Source organism: Canis aureus, chromosome 7 (genome assembly GCF_053574225.1).
Source record: "Canis aureus isolate CA01 chromosome 7, VMU_Caureus_v.1.0, whole genome shotgun sequence".
In the NCBI taxonomy this organism is placed as follows: Eukaryota; Metazoa; Chordata; class Mammalia; order Carnivora; family Canidae; genus Canis; species Canis aureus.
The window spans coordinates 13,827,840-13,852,477 of record NC_135617.1 but is presented as its reverse complement, the minus strand read 5'-3'; the positions used below and the strand labels follow the sequence as shown (position 1 = coordinate 13,852,477).

The 24,638-nt window shown below is 32.9% G+C and overlaps 1 protein-coding gene and 1 long non-coding RNA gene across 9 annotated transcripts in view; one reads left to right on the top strand and one right to left on the bottom strand.

Annotated features, from left to right (window-relative positions):
* The window catches only part of LOC144317073 (uncharacterized), a 34,032-nt gene extending 27,258 nt beyond the window's left edge, over positions 1 to 6,774 (top strand). The window contains exons 3-4 of the long non-coding RNA XR_013382954.1: positions 5,089 to 5,203; positions 6,012 to 6,774. This is a non-coding gene — a long non-coding RNA (uncharacterized LOC144317073). The remainder of the gene's footprint in view (positions 1 to 5,088; positions 5,204 to 6,011) is intronic.
* The window catches only part of ASCC3 (activating signal cointegrator 1 complex subunit 3), a 335,679-nt gene that overhangs the window by 155,735 nt on the left and 155,306 nt on the right, over positions 1 to 24,638 (bottom strand). The gene's annotated exons all lie outside the window — the stretch shown is intronic.

Genomic DNA, 24,638 nt, shown 5'->3' with positions numbered 1-24,638 from the left:
CAATAGTGAGTTTCTTCTTAAAAAGTTAAGGCAGATTTTTTTCTCTTATATAAAATTAACTTTTATTACACACAAAACCTCACTAACCTCTAATATTAAATTTTATGAAAACCTCAATTAAAATGAAATTATTTATTTTTAAAATTAATTTATGCATTCATTCAAATGTTTCTGAGAATTCTGAGAATCACTATCAAGCCCCGAGAAAATTGCAAAAGAGAGAGGCAAAATTCTGCCTTCATGGAGATGATAATGTATGTATGATGTAGTAAATAAGCACAAAATATTTTTTACTTGCTGAGAATTTACTAGCCATGTATGTATAAAAAATGTTGGAAGGTGAAATATGAATATGGGCAAGACATGGTCCCTTCTGTAAAAGACATGTACAAATTAAAGAAGGTGAAAAAAAACTAGACACATGGAGCAGCGATAATTCAGAAATGCTAAACATGGAGCTGGTGTGTCTCTTTCATTCATCCATCACACTATATTTGCACAGTACCTACTAAGTACCAAACAATGTACTAAGCACTAGGGATACAATGAGAAATAGGTTCTAAGGCTCCAAATGGGTACACTCCTGTTGGCAAGGAAGAATCACTAGTACTCAGCTATCTGGCTATGGAAGCAGGGTGCAGGCTGGATGGAGAAGCCCACAATAGTATGTAAAGAATTTATTCTTGGTAATTTTAGTGTGTTAGCTTGAAGAAGTACATTCTCTTTCAAAGTTTCTTACACTGAGGCCCAGGGACCTCTTCATTGGAATTACTGCTAGTACTCAAAAAAATAGACTTCTAGGTCCTTCTTAAAAAGTTAAGGCAGATTTTTTTTCTCTTATGTTTTCTCTTAAAACCAACTGGGTAAGAATGTCTAGGAGTGGGGTCTAAAAATTGAATTATTAACAGCTTTTGAGATGACTACTGTACTACTGTGTGAAATTAGTTAATAATTACCACCAATTTACTTTTCTTCTCCTAAGTAAATTTAAAAGGAAACATAAATAAAACGACCACTACAAAGATGACATTAAAAATTCCCTAATAACCTATCTTTATTTACATATATACATATTCATATATATATATATATATATATATATATATATATATATGAAATATCAGAGAATATGAAGGTATTTCATATAACCAGTATAGCCCCAAGATCATTTCCCAGATGGGTTTTTATAATGCAACTAGATTTTATTCTCCATAATTCAAATGCCACATTATGTAAATCCTGTTGATACAAAGAACATAAGGGAAAATAAAATATGACCCTAAATCTTCATTAATTATTTCAGTCTGACTTGTCAACTTATCATTTTGCAAATTATTTTCCACTGCAGCCATGAGAAATATTAGTTACAACTTAAAGTAGCAGTTTCTTTTTATTAAATGATCCATCACTTCTTGTTCAGTATAATAAACTCTCCTCCTTATTAAGAATTTTCTGTTTAGAGGCTCCAAAAGAAGCCATTACAAGGTTTTGGGTCTCTGAAGCATACTTGATTTTACAGTTTGTTAATTTGGTTAATTAATTTAAATATATAAAAATTATAACTAACAGGACAGCACTGTTTCATTTGGCAGAAATAACTTCAAATTAATCTTAGAAATACTACTGGTAACCAAACAGCAGTTAAATGGGCATGTGTCATTAATGTAAGATTATAACCATAGATTCAAGTCAATAATACTGGTAAATTTTAATTGTTTTATGAAACTTTATATTTTTACTAGAGGTATTTTTAGATTAATACATTTAAAATATATTAATACATTTAAAAATATAAAAATATTGTATATATAAATATAAAAAAACTTTTAGTTTAAAAAGTTAGTCTAAAAATTTACAATTAAGTCAGTCCTACACTAGAAGAGAAAGTATGTGAATTTGAGTTTTTGTCCTGTTATTTGATGTGCCCAAAGACAGTGTTCTTTACATAAGATGTCAAAAAGTAATGAGAGTGAATGCTCAGAAAAATAATTATTCAAAAAACTAGAATGCTTAAGTAACTTATATTGTTTCAATGTATTCAGAGGAAAGAAGGACATATTATTCGAAAAATATCAAAAATTCTACTTTGAAGCATTATTAAAGAGCAGTGATTTAGAATAAACTATTTAATCTCTCCTATTCTTATGCCCCACCCCAGTCCACAGGTAGTTATTAGAGTCACAGGATTACTATAAAGACTGAAGTACATAATGTAATTGAAAACACTGCATTTAGTAAAATCATAGCTTTCAAACTTTAGAATGATTCAAAATCACCTAAGAACACAATTGCTGCTCCTTTCCTCCACCACCCTTTCAGATTAAGTAGGTCTGTGGCAAGCTACAACTTTGCATTTCTAACAAGTTCCAAGGAGATGCTAACACTCTTTGTCCAGGAATTTTAAAAGCCTCTGTCAGAACTGCTAAGTATCAACACTACTGTAAGGGTAATAAACAATGGAATGAATCTGGCCTCAAAGACTAGATGGTGAGATCAGTAAATAACTGTTATGTGACTATCTATTTCTCATTGATGTAAGTGTGTTATGTATCTAACACCACACCAAGTAATTTAAAAGGCCACTTATCTTTTAACAGCTCTGTAAATGTGTTGTGCAAGATGAAGGAGAAGTAATAAAGGAAGGAAGGAAGGAAGGAAGGAAGGAAGGAAGGAAGGAAGGAAGGAAGGAGGAATATTTAAGCCCGAGATTATTTGAAAACAGGAGGGAAGGAGGGCAAGGATTAATTGTGAAATGTCGAATCAAAGACTCTTCCCTAGAATTTTCCACTAAGAAGGAAGACTGAAAAAGAAATATCAAAAAAATACAGACAATATAGCAGATGGATGTTCCATAGAAAATGCTGCCAAGGAATGGTATCTTTAATATACAGTATTTGCTCTTGCATGGGTTAAAGAATGGGACCGGAGGGTGAGGAGTTTTATGTCCTAGTGGTTTATGCTTTCACTCTAACTGGAATGGCCTGTTATGTGTCTTGCTCTCAATTCTTTCCAACTTTCTTAACCCAGGTTTCTCAAGAGAGGTAAGCCCTAATCATCTAAACAAATAGTAATTTTAAAACTGCATGGTCCCCAGATCAGCATCAGCATCCCCTGGGAACTTGTCAAAACTACAAACTAACAGCACAACACTAGATCTGAGTCATTGACTCTGAAGATGAGGCTCAGCAACTTGGTTCAACAAGCCCTCCAAGTGATTCTGATGCATGTTATGCTAAAATTTGAGAGCCATGCATTAAAAGGTGAAAAACAAAAACAAAAACAAAATCTTCCCTCTGTCACATTTAGAACATTCTGGTATCTTTGGAAGGATGGAGAACACAGGCAAATCATTTTCTGTGTTCTTTACAGTTTGAATGAGGAGTACCACTAATGTATTTCAGATATATTTATATACCACAAGAGCGTGTAGGCAGAAAATAGTTTTATCACAGTGTGGTCATATTATCACATCTGTGTTACCAGGTAAATGCAATTTTAAAAGGTTTAATTTTGTATGCTGCGCATCTAAGAGACATTTGTGGTGCGATACTATAAGTAATTATAGAGTCTCATTTTAGGCCTGCCAATGTTGGCCAGCTGAAGATACTCAAATCATCTGAAGATCTTTTCACCTCAGTACACAGTTGCTTCGTTTATTTTTTATATTAGCATAGTATCCCATTACTTAGAAATACCATGATTTATTTTACTAGTCCTTGCTTGATAGACATTTGTTTCCAGTCTTTCATTATTTAAAACAATGATGCGGGATCCCTGGGTGGCGCAGCGGTTTGGCGCCTTCCTTTGGCCCAGGGCGCGATCCTGGAGACCCGGGATCGAATCCCACGTCAGGCTCCCGGTGCATGGGGCCTGCTTCTCCCTCTGCCTGTGTCTCTGCCTCTCTCTCTCTCTCTCTCTCTCTCTCTGTGATTATCATGAATAAATAAATAAAATCTTTAAAAAAAAAACAATGATGCAATAAATGAGTGTTCACAAGCCACTTCACAGGTTTGAGAATATAGTTTTTGGATAATTTCATAGAAGTGAAATTGTTGGATCAAATATAGCTGACTATTCATTTAACTATTTCCTTATTCTGAACATTGTTTTATTATTGGATATTTTTTTCTTTTCTTATCAATTTGTAGGCATTTTTTGTATATGGAAGATAACACACTTTGTATTTTTCTATATTGCAAATATTTTGTTCTAGTCTACACTATCTTTTCACTTTGTTTATGGTATCTTGTTTAGTATGGAAACAGTTTTTCTTTAAATTCATCATTTTTCTCTGTGGCTTCTGAGAAATTCATACACAAGCAAGTAAAAATAGCCATAAACATTTGAAAAGGTGACTGAACTTCACAAACACTGTGTGTCTCTGGTAATCCAATAGTAGGCACAAACAGCACAGGATTTTGCTCTCCCAGATAGATATTTGAAAAGACATCCATAATACAGCACTACGTGAAAAAAAATCTAGTTGAAGAACAATTTCCATAGAATTATTCTGATGTGCATGTTTAAAATTAGAGATATAGATGGACCAAATTAGATACCTCACAAAATAAAAATGGAAGTGAGGGAGGATAAAAAGACGTTTCCTGTGTATATCATGTTTGCTTGTCTTACCCACCGAAACAAGCCCTAACAGTTTTATAATGAAATATATAAATTAGGGGATCCCTGGGTAGCTCAGCAGTTTAGCGCCTGCCTTTGGCCCAGGGCGTGATCCTGGAGTCCCAGGATCAAGTCCCACTTCAGGTTCCCCCCAGGGAGCCTGCTTCTCCCTCTGCCTGTGTCTCTGCCTGTCTCTCTCTCTCTCTCTCTCTGATTAATAAATAAATAAAATCTTTAAAATATATATATATATATATAAATTATACTGAATAGAAGAAGTGATCAATGATGACAATGAGATCATGAGTTTATTTATAATATACTGCTATACTAGCATATTTGATATGATTATTTTATTGCTAAGGTTTTTATGGTGTCAAAATAAAAACTTAAAGGAAACATTTAACAATGTACTTATAAGGGCGTTAGTAGTACTTTTGATCTAAGTACAAATTTATCTCGTTTCAGAGTACCTGGAAACACTTTAAGAAGAAAAGGGGGAAAAAAAAAAAAGAAGAAAAGGGAGATGTTCTCATAGAAGAAAATAAATAGCATTTCAAGGGAAAGTATACAGAGATCAGAGGTACAGAGAAGAGAGAAAATCCATAGGGTGGTAAATATACATTTCTGACAGAAATGGAAATGTAGACAGAGTAGCAATAATATCTCGAAAAGCAAAAAACCACTTCATTATAAAATATGTATTAAGATGAAAAAATTCATTTAAGACTCAGAAAAAAATGACTAACAAATGACTAAAAGACTAAAAGGGATATTTGAGAAATTATTTTTATGTTGGAGATAGATTTTAAGCTGAAAAGTTAGCAAGAAGGCTGTCACTGTGAAAAAAAAAATGACACAAAAAAGTATAAAAGAAAACAGCAGACAAAACAGGAAAAACCAGAGAGGATTTTATCATTATAAAATGATAGGACAATCAACAGAAAAAAAAATTTAAGGGGTGGGTTAATTTAAAAAAGGGGATGCTCTATTTTTGATGAAGAGTCCAGATGAGCAAGAGAGTACTTAGGTATCTCTCAGAGTTAGTAGGACTGTTGGAGACAGATCTTAAAAAAGGAACTTTGATTTAAATATTTTTAAATATAGCTCTGCAGCCACTGAACTGCTTGAAAAGTTAGTACAAGTTCATAAAACTTCATTAAGAAAAAGAAAAGAAGCCCCTTTACCTACATGGGGGAGATAGATTAGTAATTAGTAATAATTACTAATTATTAGTAACTGGTCAAATTAAAATAATAAAAATTTCCCTTACGCTTCCAGATATAAGAAATATTTTATTCTTTTGAGCATCTAAAAAATTCAGGTGCTCCTTCTCTTAAGCATTTATCACTGACTACATTTTACTTTTGCCTCTTTCATGCTTGACTTAGGTCCTCTGCAAGTCTGCCATCATCCAACAATTACAAGACAGGCCCTGGGACATAACAGTGGGCAAACCCAGCACCGTCTCTGTGCTTCTGGAGCTTCTATTTAGTTACTATGGGGAAAGGTTAGAGACTGAGAACACAGAAGCTGCTACTTGTTACATGAACTATGGGAGGAAACAGTAACAAACAACAACAAAAGGAAAAAGAAAAGCATAATGGAAAAATTAATTGGGATCTTCTCTTAAAGTTAGCAAATTACTTGATTTTTTTTTAAGATTTATTTTTATTTATTTATGAGAGAGAGAGAGAGAGAGAGAGGCAGAGACACAGGCAGAGGGAGAAACAGGCTCCATGCTGGGAGCCCGAAGCGGGACTCAATCCAGGGACTCCAGGATCGCGCCCTGAGCCAAAGGCAGGCGCGAAACCGCTGAGCCACCCAGGGATCCCCCAAATTACCTGATTTAAAGGTCATGACATTTCAAGTTTCTTCATTACTGGCCTTTGGCTGTCATCTCTCTAAATTCTTCTTCCTATTGTTCAAAACTTCCATGCATTTGTATGTTTCCAGGCCTCTGCTCATATTTTACTTTACTGCCAAATTCACCTGTGGAAATTCTACAAACCTTTAAACCTGGTTCTAATGATTCACCTCCAATCTCTCCAGGGAAATTAATCATTCCCACAGCACTCTGTTCATACTTGTACCTTGTCTCAACAGATACATAGGTTTTTACCCTGATGTTAATAACCACTAGGACTAACAATAAAAGGCATGATTTATTAAATGCTTATTATGTGCTAGGCGCAGTACTAGGTGCAATGCATGGTTCTCTATTTTACTATTAACAACACAATTAGGTGGTAATACTTTTAGTGTTTTACAGATGAGAAAACTGAAGCTCAGAGTCTTAATAACTTGCTACTCATTCAAGAGCAGAATAGGGAATTAGCCTCGCTTGAAAGCCTACATTCTTTTCATCAAGTTATATTTCTTCTTTGGGTGTTGCCTAAGGGCAAGTTTACATCTTACTTATTTTGAGGTTTCCTTGTCATCGCCTGTCCCATTCCCCAAACTACTATTCAATCAGTAGGTACTTGATAAATGATAGCTGAAATTCCAATGTTAAAAATTATCACTTTTCAGAGAAAACATTTTTTCAATACTTATGAGCAGAAATTTGAATTTAAAAGTTTAATTAATCATATATATTATATTATATTAATTATATATATTAATTATAATAAATTATAATAGGATGTAGGCTGAGAATATTTTCACTGATACATTTATTAGAATTTAGGGTATTAACTTCCAATTACCCAACTATATAATTAACTTTCCTGGATTATTTTAAAAAATGTATTAGCAAACATTTTATTGATATTTAATAAGCTAAAATTGTTATTGATTACTCTTCTCATACTGTTGTAAAGCTACATATATATGTATTTTAATACCACTTCAAAGTTCAAAATTTGTGATTTAAAAAAGAAGCAACTTATAAAATGAGCTATCCTGAGAGCATCTTAAAAAAAAATTCTGGACTTTGAAGTCAAAGATAGTTCCTCAATCAAAGCTACCTACATTTACAATGAATTAATCAAATTCATGAACCAAAACAATGTCCTATTGATGGACACGAATAAAGAAAGTACTCTTTTGCTTCATATTGGTAGAAAATTTGACACTACTCTACCTGGATTACATCCACAAAACTATTATTACTAAAATAGTGCAGCTCTAAAAATAGGGCTAAATTAATAAAATTTAAAATCGTCTATTTTATTAATCATGGGTATAATAACTAGCATTTATTATCAGATATTCCTGGCAACCAACTAAATTACTAACACATGTTTTTCATTTTAAAATGATGTGGTTAAATGTTTATCAGATATACGTGAAAATATAAACCACCTCAGATAGGGTTAATTCACTTGTCCTACCTAAATCATAAAACTGTATAATTCACTGACTACTCTTCATGCATTAAATTATGCAAATAAACCAAGAAAAGTAATCTGGAGTAGAGAGAACTGGTTCCGCAGCTCCAAGCTGTGTAATTAGATCTACACTCGGCAATTCACAGCCACCTCTGGACTCTCATGCTGAGAATCTGCAGTTCTTCTCAAGAAACCTAAGCTTTTAAGTGATAAATAGATTCAGGTTATCATTACTGAATTATTTAGGGTATTACCCTGAAAGAGAAATATATTCTTTGCCAATTTCTTTAAGGGGATAAGTTTTAATATTTCTCAGTTTCTAAGTTTGAGTTGTAGGGAACTTTAACTGCTATATTTAGTTTTTTTTTTTTTAACTGCTATATTTAGTTAAAAGAAATCCATGATACTTTACATTTTTAAAACCCTAAAAGATACTTGTTATCAAATGTATAATAATAATAATGAAAAAAAATTGGAGGACTTAGTGTACACACTACACCATGACAGCAAAAATACATATCATTTTTCTAGCTAAATCCACTGTAAGGAATATAATCTTACAATCAACTCACCATACTTCGGGACATGGTACAATATTCTTAGAAACATAAGACAGTCTATCCAGTATAGTCTCTAAAATATTAAGACTACAAACTTACAGAGAAAAAAAGTAGTTTTTAAAATTTCAAAATGATAAATATTTTGAATGTATTTTCTTTTTACTATAAACTTTTTCTTTAATTAAAAACAATGTTTTCTTAAGAAAACATTAAACATGTGTATATCTTTTAGAGATAATATAATTTATGTTATCCAAAAGAAGCTCTGATAATTTTCTATATTAATTCGGATCTTGTTTGTACACCATAGACATTTATGCATTCAGTAATCTGAAATTTGAATTCATTTTTTTTTAAGTAGACTCCACACCCAGTGTGAAGTCTAGTGAGGGGCCTGAACTCACGACCCTGAGATTAAGACTTGAGCTGAGATCAAGAGTTGGACACTTAACTAAGCATCAGCACACCCTGAATTCATTTTTAAAACATTCATTATAGTTATAAACTTAAGTAACTTAACCACATTGTATATGCTACTGAAGTAAATTTTATACATTAAAATTATCTTAAGCCTAGAAAATATTAGAATTTTTCTTCTAGTTTTTTATAAAAAAGTAAATACACATATCAAGAATACTAATTTTACTTGCTCATAATTAAATTTAAGATATACTGAAACTAATTTTTTTTTTTGTTTAGGAAAAAATTCTTATCTAGACAAAACTCTTACCTTATGACAAACTAACCTATATAACATGTTTTAGTCTTATTTTGAATACCAACAGTTTTAGATCTAAGTTTGAATCATAATTCAGCATCTGTATAGTAGATAAGCTTGGGCAAATTAACCTGTGCTTTGTTTTTTTTTTTTACCATTAAAATGGAGATAATACCTGCCTTACAAGGCTGATGTAGATACAACAAACAATAATTAGAAAGTACCAGAAAAGAGCCCAGCACACAAAAGGTGGTTCATTCAATAGAAAAAAAAAAAAAAAAAAAAAAAGATCTTCCTTACATGCATCCCAAATCTGATCTCTATACATCCTACTCACTGGGACCAAGATCAGTAGTGTTTTCTAAGGCAATAGAAAACAAATGCATTTGTTTTCATACATAAGAATTCTTCAAAGATTTGAAAAATTCTATCATATTTCCAGTATGACTGTACTTTCCTCAGCTAAATATCACCAGTTCTCATGCTGTTTTCCATAAATGATAGTTATTATGGCTTGACATAGTTGCATTTTTATTCTTTATTAACATAAAGAGAATGCACAGAAGAGAATTTGTTGAAGAAATGATTTGTTTAAAATGTGTAAAGGCTTTATAACTAAAGTGTTCTCATATTGATTATATAGTTTAATATGACTTTACATTATGTTTTCAAAGATATATCAATTTGGACTGTAATTATGGAGAAACCCGAAGAATTTAAAACACACAGATTGACACCCATTTCTTAAAAATGTGAAAAAAAGAATTTTTTAAAATTGAAAGATCATATGCTTTCTGAAAAGAATTTTTTGAAAAATTTCATCACTAAAAATTATTAGGTTGCTCTAGATTTTTCACACATACTATTGATGATTTCCTCAGGCCAGATTTTTCAGGGGGAATTTACAAGCATGTTCTCTACATTCTTTTCTCTTTGCAGGGCAATAACAGATTAAATTAAAATGTCAATTTTGTGGGGGTAAAGACATTGAAGGGGAAGTAAAAAGGCCAAGGTTCTAGTTTCAATTGCAAAGCTTTATTAGATGCCTGGCTTTGGGCATATTATGAGGCTTAGTTTTGTCATCTGTAATAAGAAGGTGAACTAGTGAACTTCAAGATACTTTTCATAAATTCAATGATGAAGCAAACATAATGACAATCTACCAAATGTTGTCTTTAAAATACTTTCCATCTGAAATAAAATTGTTTGGGAATTGATAAGAAGATGATAAAAATATGGTTTAATAAGCACACCTATAATTAAGGGAAAAAAGTACTATCCGTCTTAACTTTCAAGTAAGTAATACCTTTCCACAGGATTTTTGGAAATGATTCAAATTATAATGATAGAATATTTATATCATGGTATGAACTTAAAGATGACTATGAAGTATATTTTTATATCATATATGATATTAACAAATTTGTGACACACCTAGAACTGCTTTTATGTAAAAAAAAAAGCATTTAAATTTTAAAGTTTATTTTGTTACGGATTTTTATGTAAAAAACATTTACACAAATCAACAAGCTGAGGGGTGTTAAATTTTGGTCAATGGAGTAAAGACAGCAAGAACTGTGCAATTCTCTGTGTACAGAGTTCACAATTAGTGAGGATGACCCACAGTACCGGAGAGAAGGTGCTCTGAAAAGGTGTACCCTCTATTTACTGGCTTAACAATAGTTTCTAGAGCTGGTGCAGCATTTTCAGTTACAGGCCTGTCTTATCTATACAAAAATGTGACACTGTACCTGCTTTTAGTGATGGAGGGGTCATAGCTGCCTGATGAATAAAAGATATTACATCAGAAAACTTAAAGACTACCTCGTTCAGCCAGTGTATCCGATTAGAATCCAAGCTGGCATTCAAAGCTCATAAGGGAAAACCACTGGTTTGCTAGGTTAAATGGATACATGACCAAGTAGAAGACCAAATCCCACCTCTACAAGAACAACAAAATTGATATTCCATACATGAAAGATCAGCCTAGCTGGTATCATGAGAATAGAAACTACTAATCCTTATGCAAATTATGAAAAACTAATGCTGTAGGACAGTGGTTTAAAAGCTTTTTGTCTGTGGAATTCTTTCTTCCAAAAAACTCTATTATAGCAGCGCTCTCTCTCTCTCTCTCTCTCTCTCTAAATGGACCGGAGAGATCAAAATCTCATTTCTTCCTTCCTCCAAAACAGCATACCTTTCCCACTCCCAACATCATGACAGCAATTCCTGTGGCGCTTCAGAGCACTGTGGAGGAGGTGCTTTATAAAGAACTCATCTAGTTGAAAGGAACTGTTCAACACTCTACTTCCTTTTGTTAAAAGTTTGTGAAAATCTTAATTTTTTGTTATTTTTTTAAGATTTATTTATTCATTCATGAGAGACACACAGAGAGAGCGAGGCAGAGACATAGGCAGAGGGAGAAGCAGGCTCCTCGCAGCGAGCCCAATGTACGACTCGATCCCGGATCCTGAGATCACGCCCTGAGCGGAAGGCGGACGCTCAACCTTTAAGCCACCCAGGTGTCCCGAAAGTTGGAAACTTTTAAAATCCCATCATCTCTCTCATTCTTCTGGATGGTATTTTAGGAAAGCAGTGAAAATAATCATTTTAAAAACAAAATACTTTTGCCGGTTTCTTAATACTATTCTCTACTAAAAAGAAACCAGGTTGGCAGAAATGGTGAATTCAGATTCTGGGACAAAGGTATGTCAAAAGGGCAAAGAAGCCAGCTTGAAGGGGCTCTCAACTGCCAAATTTGGCTAACAAGGTTATCAAAGGAAGTGATACAATAATGGATTATGACCCATTGAATAAAGTAAGAATCCAAGTCAATAGAAAAGCAAATTAATAAATAGGAGAGAGGAACAGCTCTTCCTTACATGCAGTGGAATTGAAGGAATGACAGAGTTAGAAACTCATTAAAGATGTTAAAATGAGTGGATAAAAGTTAATTATGAAATCTGTACATTTACATTTTATGCATAGTCATTTGATTAACCTTTGTTTCCCTCATCAGATTATAAGCAACACTAATGCAGTGTCTCTTTCTGTTTTGTCTTCAGTATAGTCTCTGGCACACACAAATATTCAATAAATATTTGATGACTATTGGCAGTAATATCTTAGTTTAGCTTTAAAAATCATTCTGTTCAATACCTAGATTGATGACTCAAATATAGGTCATGTGCTAAAAGAAAGTGTAGCAGTTTCTGTTCTGGGCACTTTACCCACTGAGCTTATACTTTAAGAGGCCAATATAATACAGAAGGAGGACCCAAATCCTTAATCATTCTCAGTAAAGTTTTTAAGTCTAGAATCTTATTTCCATTTTAAAATTTCAGGCTAATTGTAAGCATGAAAAGATTATAAGTGTCATTAATTTTTAAAAATTCATAAAGACATATAAGTGAAAAAAAATTAAGGAACATATATTGAAGCGAACCTACTTGTAATGATTAATGATGAAGTTCTAAAATTTCAAGCACTCTGATTTCAGGTTGTATCAAAGATGTTCTCAAATATGACTAAAATCTGAATGATGTGACCCAAATTACACTGCTAATTAGTCTCCACAGTACAAATGTGGATCAGCTTAATTAATTGCTAAACCCAGGTCAATTCAATAAAGGCTGCTAAGACAGAATAAAGAATCTTCAGTACGTTATAGTATCACACACAGAAAAATATTTTACTGACCTCTGTGACAATCCAAATTGCATTGACATTTGTTATTGACAGCCCCAAAATAGCAACATCTATTCTGTAGAGCAAATTAAGCAAGACTAGCTAGTCTATTACTATGCAAATAAAATTCATTAGTAAGCTAACAATTTCATTTCTACAGATGCCACTGGACTTCAAGACCTTTTATTATTCAATGTTGTAAGATGTTCCGGACTGAATCCAATTTCAGTAAAATAACAACATCAAATGTATTTTTAAGCCTTCTAACAGTATTTTTCATTTCTTTTCTTAGATAATAATCACTATTTATAATTCTTAAACACCCAGCTGTGCACTTAATATTCTCAAATAACATACTTGAGGAGATTCTTCCTAAAAGAATATACTTTCAAAAATGTATTTTGGCAGTCAAAAAAATCATACTAAACCAATATATTCTCAATCAAATTTCTTGGCTAGATTATTAAAACTACTGCGATAAAGGAAAAAAATCACAAATTATAATTTGTCTCAGATTGGCTCTTAACTGTCTTTATTTTCTTAGGCTATTTAATATTTGAAAAACACCTCAGTTCTCCACAAATCTGTTCTGTACTCTTCAGTGAACTCTGTTCATTAAGAAAAAAAAAATAGAGAACGAGAAGAAAAAAAAGAAAAAAAGATCTATCTATAATCTTACAGTTGAGATAGTTACACTACACTTAAAAAAAGGCACATTGCCATTTGACCATCCAGTAAGCCATTTAAGTTGATTTGGCCTTTCCTCCATATGATTTCAAAAATATAGCTATTAGGCAAAATAAATCAGATGCCACAGTCAGAAAATTGAGATCTTTGTTCATGGACAACAAGATAAAAAGACTATTGGAGAGAATATGCAATGCGGGTAAATTCACAAAGTTTTTATTCTTTTTCTAGATTTTTTTTTTCTACCTCCCCTCCCCCAAGTAGACAGCAGTAGTAGACACCAGATTACTATCTTTCTAGGCTGGTTTAATATAATACATATCATTTCCAGAAACCTAGGTCTTGCTGGAAAAGAATCCTCCTTGAAACTCTTGGTATAAGAAAATGGTCAGGGTCATTTGAGAAATGGATAGTGAAGTGCTCTAATGGCAGAGAATGTCTCCACTCCCCCAAAGCCATTTTATCCCATTTTAGAGGGAGTGTAGAGGTTCCTTTCTAATCTCTCAAGGAGACAACTACTTATGTTCCAGGGTAGAAGTCTTCCTTTCCTTCTTCAAGAGGGTATCTGTTTATATTCTAAAGTAAAAGATAAGGTCCTTGGATCACTTGGTCTACTTTCTCTCTTCCCTCCTCATCTCTCTACCCTTCCTCCCTTTCTCCCTTCTTATTCCTCTCCCTCTTCTTCCTTCCTCTCTTTCTTTCTTTCTCTCTGTCCTGTCCCTATGTCCCCCCACCCCTCACCAGAGGGGAGGACAGATAGATGCGCCAGCAACAACTATACATATAACTCAAATTTCATAATTTTGTAGCTCATCTCCCATGGTGTAACCCATATACATAGAAGTACCAGCTCTTACCCATATTGCCCTGTGGGAATCTAGGGAGGAGGGACTAACATGATGCTCTGTGAATTAATATAAGGTCTGTTCGAAGTGTCTCCTGTTTCTTTTTGTGAGCTTGTGTGTGTGTAAAATATATAATGAAGTTAGCTCAGACCCTCCTTAAGACTTAACAGGTCTCTAATCATATTTCAAGAGCAGCCAATAATTTGAATGTTGTAGTCTGGAAATGCCCATTTTATTTGCCAGAATATTCTTAGAGCTGTATTTCCTATCTACTCATTTATAAAAACAGAAAAAACAATAAGATTCAAGACTGTTATCCCCTTAAAAACAGAATCCTGATTTATAATATTATCTGTAGACACATAATTTCTTTCTTCTCACCCCTTCTCAAATATGCTACCAAAAAAAAAAAAAAAAGACAACAACAACAACAACAACAACAAGAACATGATAAAAACCCCAGCTATAGACAAGACAGTAAAAAGCTGCAATGGTTAATTGAGTTTGAATATTCCCCACCCTTGTATATGCTTTGAACAAATACATGAATAGTTTAACCAGATTTCCCTGGGGCACAAAATTTTAAACTTAGCTTTAATAAAAATACTGTTCGTTTAATTTTATCAAAAGAGGGTTATAAAAGTGTAGTCAACAAATGCTTATAGTGGTAACTAAACTTATTAAACATATCTACCAAATGCTTACAAATCCAAATATCAGCTGGAAACTAGTTAATAAAGAGATTTAATATATCATTTTCTAAAATAAAATAAATAGCTGTCAAATTAACTTCTGACAATTTATTGTGAAATATTCTGGCTGGCTAGCTAGAGAATTTTCTATGGTGTTATTATAAAAAAACAGAAAAATGATTACAAGTAGTCAAACATTTTTTTAGTATCCCAACTCTACATTGTTAACTGTTACTTAAATAACAATATAAATAATTCAAATACTAGTCTAGAATGAACATGTATGTAAATAGGTTCTGGTTTTAACAGAATAAAAATACTGAATATACAAAGTGTTTGACAGACTTGCATACTATAAAACAAACTAAATGCTTATTTTATCTTATTTAACCAATAATTATGTACTTAACTGTAATTTAAAAAAGTCACATCAATAAATTACCAAATAATCTAACAAATTCATTTCCTAAATCTGGAATATTTTATTTAAAACAGTTATAGATCTATATGAAATCTTTAGGTAACAAAATTTATAAATTATATATTACCTTTTATGTAAAACATGCAGTTATGTCAGAAAATAAACATTTATACAATGGGTACATGCATAAAGCATATACACAATAGTAGTTATTGCTATTTTTATGCAAGATATTCTAGAGGAGGAAAACAAACTGAGAGGAAAATTATACAACAATATGGTTAAAAAAATAGTAACCAGTAAGAGGGCAAAAACAATTTGTACTACCTTCACGTTTTGCTACTTTACACATGAAGAAGGGCACCAGGAATGAGAAAATTGATAGAAAAGTTACTATTTTCTATAAGGAAGTTATAATGATCAAGCACTTAAAAAATAGAGATTATTTACAACTATATAATGGATGAAATGGATGGAACATAAACTTCACCTTGCAGTTTTGAGTTGGTACATATGTTCCCCAGTGTTCAACAATGTATCTAATAGAAATAAAATGAGTTGCAGGAAAATAAAATTATTTATTTTGCTTCTAATTTTTTCCAGGATTACAGAGAGCATTATTTTTTCTTTTGATCCTCTGGTTAAGTATTGATGGTTTGTGTAAGGATAGATCTAAATTTAGTTTATACCCTCAAAGTATCTAAACATCATTATGAAATTGTTTCACTGTGCTCTGTCAATTTTTGCTGTAAATTCCAGAAATCATTAATTGCCAATGTAAAAAAAGTGCAAATTCCTCAAGATATGTGCATGAACTTGTATTAGTCTGAACGTACCAGAAAACTGAATACATTTCAGGGATAGGAGGTACTGGATGTAAAGTGAGGAGAGGGACAAGTAATTCATTATTCATTAGACTTTTCTTTTTGTACCTTTGTGTTAATTCACTTGTTACAAGAATGTAATATTTCAGTAGCATTAAAATCCTCAAAGAATTAGGGAAAAAATGTTAACAGCAATAAAGGAATAATGCAATACTAATATTCTTCATTAAGAATATTCCCTTGCAAATGAAGAAAATACTACAAATACTACAAAGTTAATAAAGGAACTGTTATATATAAAATTTCAAGAATATAATTGAGTACCCTTATGGTAAGCTGTATTTCAGAAAAATGAAAATTTTCTCTATTCTCTTAGAAATTTAAAATTTTAAAAGAGTTCAAAAGTTATTTCTCTAGGACTTAATGAATAGAAATAAAAGAAAGGAAGAAATACATTAACTTCAAATAACGGTGGTACAAATGATGTCTCTATCATGAAAAATAGCTAAGTCACATGGAATCTCAAATTAGGAGAAAATGAGATCATTTAATACATCTAACAGAAAAGACTATAACTAGATGAAGTAATATTAAGAATAAGTTTATGTAATGAAACACTGTAAAGGAGAATACCAACATTCTTTCACCATTCTTTACAGCTAACCCTGGGGAGGAGGGATTTCCTTAAGGTAATCAAAGCATCCTTTGATGTCATTCAACATCTCCAGATTGTTCTACTCTCTGATTGGACATTCAGCTTACTGTAGAACTAAATGATTATTTTCTCGATTTTTCCTGAAGTTAGTTGCCTCCCAAATTCTTTAAGAATTACTTCCGACTTGTAAAGACCACCGTATCTCCCATTCATTTATTCATCAAACATTATCTGTGCACCAAATGTGCTCCAGGTACTGGTGAGGCCATGACAATACAGGGATGAGCAAGACCATAGTTAGCTATTTTCTTTTTCTTTATGAGACTAGTACCTTATAATAAAAAGTAGCAGCAACCAAAACCAGTCAGAAAAAATGTAAGACTATAGTCAGACATTTGAAGATGTAGGCTATGCTATTATATAGTTCACAATAGAGAGGCGAAAGAGTAAGGGAGGAATACAAAGGTTTCTTTAACAAAGATAAAATCTGAAGAATTTAACATAGGATAACTAGGCAGAGAATAAGGAAAGATGTGTGAGACAGAGGGAAAAATTATGCAAAAGTTCAGAGGTAAACAGAAAAGCATCTCTATGATCAGTATCTGAAAGAAGGCTAGGAAGACGGGAAGTAGGAAATGAGGGAAAGAGCTAGAAGAAGGTAAAGGCCAGAAAATATAGGGACCCCCAAACTCTTTTAAAGCAGCTTGAAGCATTCAAGTGTCATCTTGGAGCTGTATTTTGAAAAGATCATGCTAGCTGGTTGCAGTGTCCAGAGCAGCCAGAGGAGGGCCAGAATGAATACGGGTAGAGTAATCAAGAGGTGGCTAGAATAGTCCATAGAAAACATGATGGTTACTTGGATTAGATGATGGAAGCGACAGTGCAGGAGAAGGAGGGGATGGAGAAAAATGAGCAGATTTGAAAGACACTTAGGTAAAAAGGGCAAGTGTTAACGAAGGATTAGAAATGAGAACAAGGGAGAGTTAGCTGACAAGGACATCTTATGGAACTAAGTCTATAGTTATGCTGTTCACTAAACCAAGAAATAATGGATGGAATACCATTCATTTAGGGTGAAAATTTTATGAATTGAGTTTGGACATAACCACATTTCAGATGTTCTTAAAGTAGGTATGGCTAAAATTTTAACTACTAAATTTATAATTATAATTTATAATGAAAACTCATATTATACCACTGCCATAGAGAGAATTTCTGGTTATTATACCAGACAGTGCTATAATATGAAAATTCATCAGTTATAATTATAAATTTAGTAGTTAAAATTTTTAAATTGGACATTATGGCTCAGGAACACTAATTTCTTAGCACTATCAGCTGTCAGGTTGATCCTATGATCACAACACTATATATTTTATACAAGACTACTTTAGGAACATGGAAAATTATGTTGACCTAGGCACACTGCTGTTAGCCTTCCAGAGGCCAAAGCCAAAGAGTTTTAACTAAACATTAAGGCAAAGCAGAGCTTGATACATCCTTAATAAAAGTTTCTTTAAAATTGTCTGATGACAGTAGCTCGTACTTCAGAATAAAATAATTGAGGGATTTCCGAGAGATTATAGAAGTGAAAGTAGGTATAAATGCTAATTTCTCTTTGTTCTTTTTTCCCCCTGGCTCTTAGAAAAGTTTTCTTGTTTCTCTTTGGTCATCTTCTTTCTTTAATTTGTAAGTTTTTCCTTATCTACCTGGTTTGTTCCCAACTGTTCTTAAATTTAGCACCACTTCTTGTTTCATCCTATCCCATTTATGGCCTTTATAGAAATAACTCTTATCTTTATGTTCCCAACCCAGACCTCTTTTCTGAGCTTTATTTTTTTAATTTTTATTTTTTTTAAAGATTTTATTTATTTATTCATGAGACACAGAGAGAGGGAGAGGCAGAAACAGAGGTAGAGGGAGAAGCAGGCTCCATGCAGGGAGCCTGATGAGGGACTCAATCCCGAGACCATGGGATCACGCCCTGAGCTGAACAGATGCTCAACCGCGGAGTCAACGAGGTGCCCCTTTGTGAGTTTTAGATACCATATTATCCTGCCTACCCATTCCTCTTGGGTATCTGAAATGTATGTCCAAGCCCAAAAGTGAAGATTTCGTGAATGTTCTTTTAAATTTTCTTGTAGTTAAAAAAACTCCTGAACTGGAGTGCCTTGTGGATCAGTTGGTTAGGTGTCTGACTATTGGTTTTGGCTCAGGTCATGAACTCATGGTTGGAAATCAAGGCTGGAGTGAAACTCTGTGTTCAGCGGGGTATCTGCTTGAGATTCTCTCTTCCTTTAATCTCTGCCTCTGCCCCCTCCCAACTTGCATGCACTCTCTCTCTCTAAATAAATAAAATCTTAAAAAAAAATGAAAACACTGAACTCTTCTGTTAATAGTATTTTTACTGGTAAAATAAATTTTTAATGGTAAAGATGAAGGAGGACTATATTTAATTCTTGTGCTCATAATGTCTCCTCCTTAATAATCTTGCCTTTATGTTTCTTTGGGAATATGTCTCAATTTGGGAGGAGAGAATGAAGAAGGTAGTACTCAATTCACAAAGAAGTCATACTAAACAAATCTAACATGACATTAGATTTGTTTATCTAATGTTTACCTAATGTTAGATTTGTTTATTTTAATGTTCCAATCTCGGAACATTGGTACAGAGAATTAGAGAGATGCTTGTATTTGGAAGAAGAAAACTTCTTTAGGCAAAAAGGCCAATGGAAAGTTCCATTATCAAAGTTAGCATAATGAAATTTGTTTCAGTTGTACGTGATTATTTTTTATGGAAACTAAGCAGTGATAAGCAAAAATAATTCCCCTCAAGTAGTAAAAAGTTAAATTAATGCAAATTTAGTAGTAAATTTTTAAGGGTGATTTCTTATTAGAAACAGAAATATCTACTAAAAAGTTATAAACAATGAAGAGAAAGGAAACAAGGCATACATCAGAATAAGGAAAAGCTGATATTAAGTTATCCAAGACTGAAGGAAATCTTTTTCCTCTTTAAAGCTGCAAAACCTTTTATTCTTGAAACTGTGAGTAGGTTTTGAGTAGGCTACTAAATAAGGATGCTAACTTTTTGGATAATGTAAAAAAAGAACAAGTTAACTTACTGATAAGTATGCCATAATCTCTGAGACAGTTTCTAATTTCTTTTTTTTTTTTTATCACTGTAACAAAGCTTATGTATAACGAGAAAAATCTCAATAGGGTTAAGACATCAATTATTTTCCCATTCTGGAAGTTACGCAGGAGGAGGGGAATTATTAGCAGGAATGATAAAGCTGTACTTGCATTTGGTAACACAAAGAGAAGCTTACAAATGAGACGTCTCATTAGTTTGAGCAGATGGATCAAAATTAAAGGCTGAATCGCCAACTTTTAATTTCCCAATAGCCAAGAAGACTTGAAGTCTTGCAGAGTATGACTGTTGAAAAGTCAACATGAAAAGATTTTCTCCATCTGTCATCACACATGCTTGAGTGGAACACAACTGCCTCCTACTGTTTTTAATACTTTTAAGGAAAAGCTGCACAGAAAATCTATTAAGTACATGAGCACAAAAGTTTAGATGATTAGTATACTGAAACCCATGGAATAGTATGACCAGAGACTATCAGTATGGATTTTGAACACAAAATTTGCTCTATTCTAATTTAATCTAAATGACAAGGAACAAAATAAATTTCTTTGTATATTTAAGAGGAAACTGTTAATGTTTAGCATAAAAACTATCCATTTGCCTGAGAGTTATATTTTCCACTTTTTAAAAAATGGACACTTAAGTCAGTGTTATTAATAATGGTCTGCAAAGTTGCTTCTCTGATTAAAATAATTAGGGAAACCACAATTGGGGAGAAAATCCAAAATACTAAACAACTTGTAGGCAAGAAAACAAACAAAATGTCACTGGAAGGATCTTGTTGTCAGGGAGGGGGGGGGCATGAGGTGGTAGTGGGGAAAATTCAATTGATTTTCCTGGAGTAGAACACACTTTCAGTTACTAATTACTATATATTTACTGCTGAGACGTATTTAAAAGGCAACAAAGTAAAGCTGAAGTTTGTTAGGTACATAGTCCCACAAGAAATAACTTATGTTCCCTTAAAAACAAGGAAAAGCATAATTACTGAATATGTAGTTGTCTACTTCATAGCAAAGCACTAATACAGTTATTTATAACCATAACTGAGTTCTAGAAGCAAAGATCTCTATACACACACACACACACACACATATATAATTTACTCTATAACAAAACATTTAAACACAAGTTTCTCAGAATGAAGCACATATAGATAGACCTTTCAGTCATCTGAACCAGGGAGAAGAATATAACTGAAGAGTTAATTTGGGTGCCGGATTTTAAATTTTTTTAAAAATTTTTTAAAATTTATTTATGATAGTCACAGAGAGAGAGATAGAGAGAGAGAGAGAGAGGCAGAGACAGGCAGAGGGAGAAGCAGGCTCCATGCACCGGGAGCCCGACGTGGGATTCGATCCCGGGTCTCCAGGATCCCGCCCTGGGCCAAAGGCAGGCGCTAAACTGCTGTGCCACCCAGGGATCCCCTGGGTACCAGATTTTAGATGATAAGGTAAAAAGACTGTTAAATCATATGTTTTTCATTTTCTGACAGATGGATACAAATTCATTTGTTGAAATTTATTAGGTGGAACCTTATATAAAGACAGTGACCGAGATAACATTATAGTCAACTTTAATTGGGGAAGAAATACAATTCAGATACGTTAATCTTTTGGGAAGTTCTTTGATAACCCTTATAGTAAAAGTAGAAGACCACACCTTAGTGAAGGTATGTCTTTAAGGAGCTAAAAAAGGGAAAAAATAATCCAGTGAGAGTGGGGAGGGGGCACGGGTTTTCTAAGTCCCTGAAAACAAACTTTCCACATAAGCCTCAGTAACCAAGGGTAACTGTGAAATAGGAATTCTCGTGTGATGGATTAATTCAAAGATTGTTAGCTCTGTTGAAATAAGTATCCACCTCAGCTTCCAAAATCATAATGTATAATAGGCTTCCTTTCTAAGTATCTTCCTTGCAATTTGAGTTCTGGACATATTATGAAGGCAATCAGTAGAAGCTGCCATATATTAAGCTAAATGAACTTACAGACCAAATAGTACTTGACAGAGCAACTTGCAAATATAAGAGTGATCTTTTTGAAAAGATTGAAACAGAAAAAGATTTTAGTTTTGAGCAACTTTTTCAGTTACATCTACATAATATATATAATAAAGAAATGAAAAAATGGAGTTCTGTTTTCAAATTATGTTACATAAGAGCTCTTGATATGATTACATTAATATAAGACTACACTGACAAATCAGTACTTATAATCTGAAGGTACTGGTCTAGGCAATACTAGCAAAATTAGAAGCAAATATCAACCAATGTGTTGTAGTCCTGATACATTTCATACTTCCCATCATCCCCATCTCACTAAGGATGTTAAATTTTTGGAAGATGAGGAAATTTGTCACAATCAAAGTGTATTTACCGGAGAGACCTGACAGATAAGACACTATACTAGGAACTTAACTAATAGTATGTTCTTGTAGTCCACTTTTACTTTGTGGGACCTGTCCTACTGGAACACAAAACCTAAAAGGACATCATTGCATAGAACATACTGATTAAAATTTTAAGTAGGACATCTTTAACTGTTTATTTGCATTTTTTTGTTTATTTGTATTTTAATGTTAATGTTTCTATTTAAAGTTCTGTCATATTTTTAGATAGATAAAATATAATAGAGAAACTACAGGAATAACTGAAAAAATAGATAGGAAATTAAAGGAATAAAATGCATTTAAAAAAAATGAAAGGACTTAACCAACAAAAACTCTGGATGACAGAATTAGTAGTGACTCTTTCCCCCTCTCATTTTTGCTTTTTGGTATGTCCAAAAGTTAAATTTGTTCAAATTCTTTTTCCCCTCCCAAGCTCTTTTATATTAATTCTATTTAAACTACACTTTAAAAATGCAATTATAGGGGTGCCTGTGGCTCAGCCAGTAGTGTCTAACTCTTGATTTTGGCTCAGATCATGATCTCAGTGTTGTGAGATCGAGCCCCACATCAGGCCCTGCAATGGATATGGAGGCTGATTAGCATTCTCTCTCCCACCTCTCTTCCTTTCACTGCTGTCTCTCTCTCTTAAAAAAAAAAAAAAAAAAAAATTACAAAGGTCAAAGACCACATGGTCAGAATTATGAAGCAAAAAACACAGGGGAGAATAGGTTTTTCTCATTCAAAGTGAATGCACACCCAAAGCAAAGCATGAACAATACAATATGCAAAAATGTATTTTTGTAATCATGATTTAAAATAGTTGCTAATTAAGAAAAAAGCTCATTGGCATGATACCACTTTTTTATTTGCCTTAAAACTGTAAAACAAATTCAAAATAGTAAACACAGCAGATCATAATCTTATATCACATTACACTGATAGAACTTTTCAGAAAAACATGGCATTAAGTTTCTAAAATCCTACATAGGTCTGCTATGACCATGAAGTATTACAACCGATTCAGAATGTATAATAGGATCAGGTGGTAAGACCACAAATTGTAGCCATTTGTGCCATAATTCCATTTTAGGAAATTTATCCTGAGTAAATGTTTCAACAGAAAAAATAACAGGCAAAAAATATCACCATTACAGTAGCACTATCTTTAATAACAGAAAATTGCAAACACTGAAAACACTCACTAATGTAGGAATAACCAGTAATAGAGGAAAAGCTAATGTCAGCTTAACAGCAAAGGAGCAGTATAAAGTTCTGAAGACGCTGTGGGCTTTTTATCAACACAAAGATGTAGTTTTCAGTGTTGGTATAAGCCTTTACTAGCTCTATGTAATAGCTCGAGAAGCTGCTTAACATGTTGTAAATTCATTTTCTCTTTTAACAAAAGGAGGTCATAATGCTTATATCTGAAGGTTGGGAAGATTAAAAGTAGAAAGAGACTCACATAATGTCTGAAGCTTACAAACTGAATAAAAACTCTCTTCCTCTCTTTACAGACACTAAAATTGTTAGGATCATGCAGAAACAATGAAAAACATTCAGTATTCATTAAAGAAAGCAGTGAAAACAAACCTGTATATACAGTAATAATTTGGTAATGGATTAAAATGAATAATTAAGTTTTAGTGAACAAAATTGAATGCTACATGTGCAATTGGATAAAAAATGAGTAGTGGGGTGTATATAAAAATTACAATAATCATCTTAAAATGATAAAATAATAGTGAAACTCTAAAAATTTTCCTTAGTGTTATTTTATTATTATAATTTTAAAAAGTAAAAGAGATATATAAGTTTTCTACAGAACTTAAGAAAGTCCTACTATTATGCTTATTATGGAAAATAAACATCAGCACTAATCATTCAAAAACATAAATTAAACCTGACTTTGGGGACGCCTGAGTAGCTCAGCGGTTGGGCTCTCTACCTTCGGCTCAGGGCATGATCCCGAAGTCCAGGATAGAGTCCCACATCGGGCTCCTTGTGGGGAGCCTGCTTCTCCCTTTGTCTGTGTCTTTGCCTCTCTCACTCTTTCTC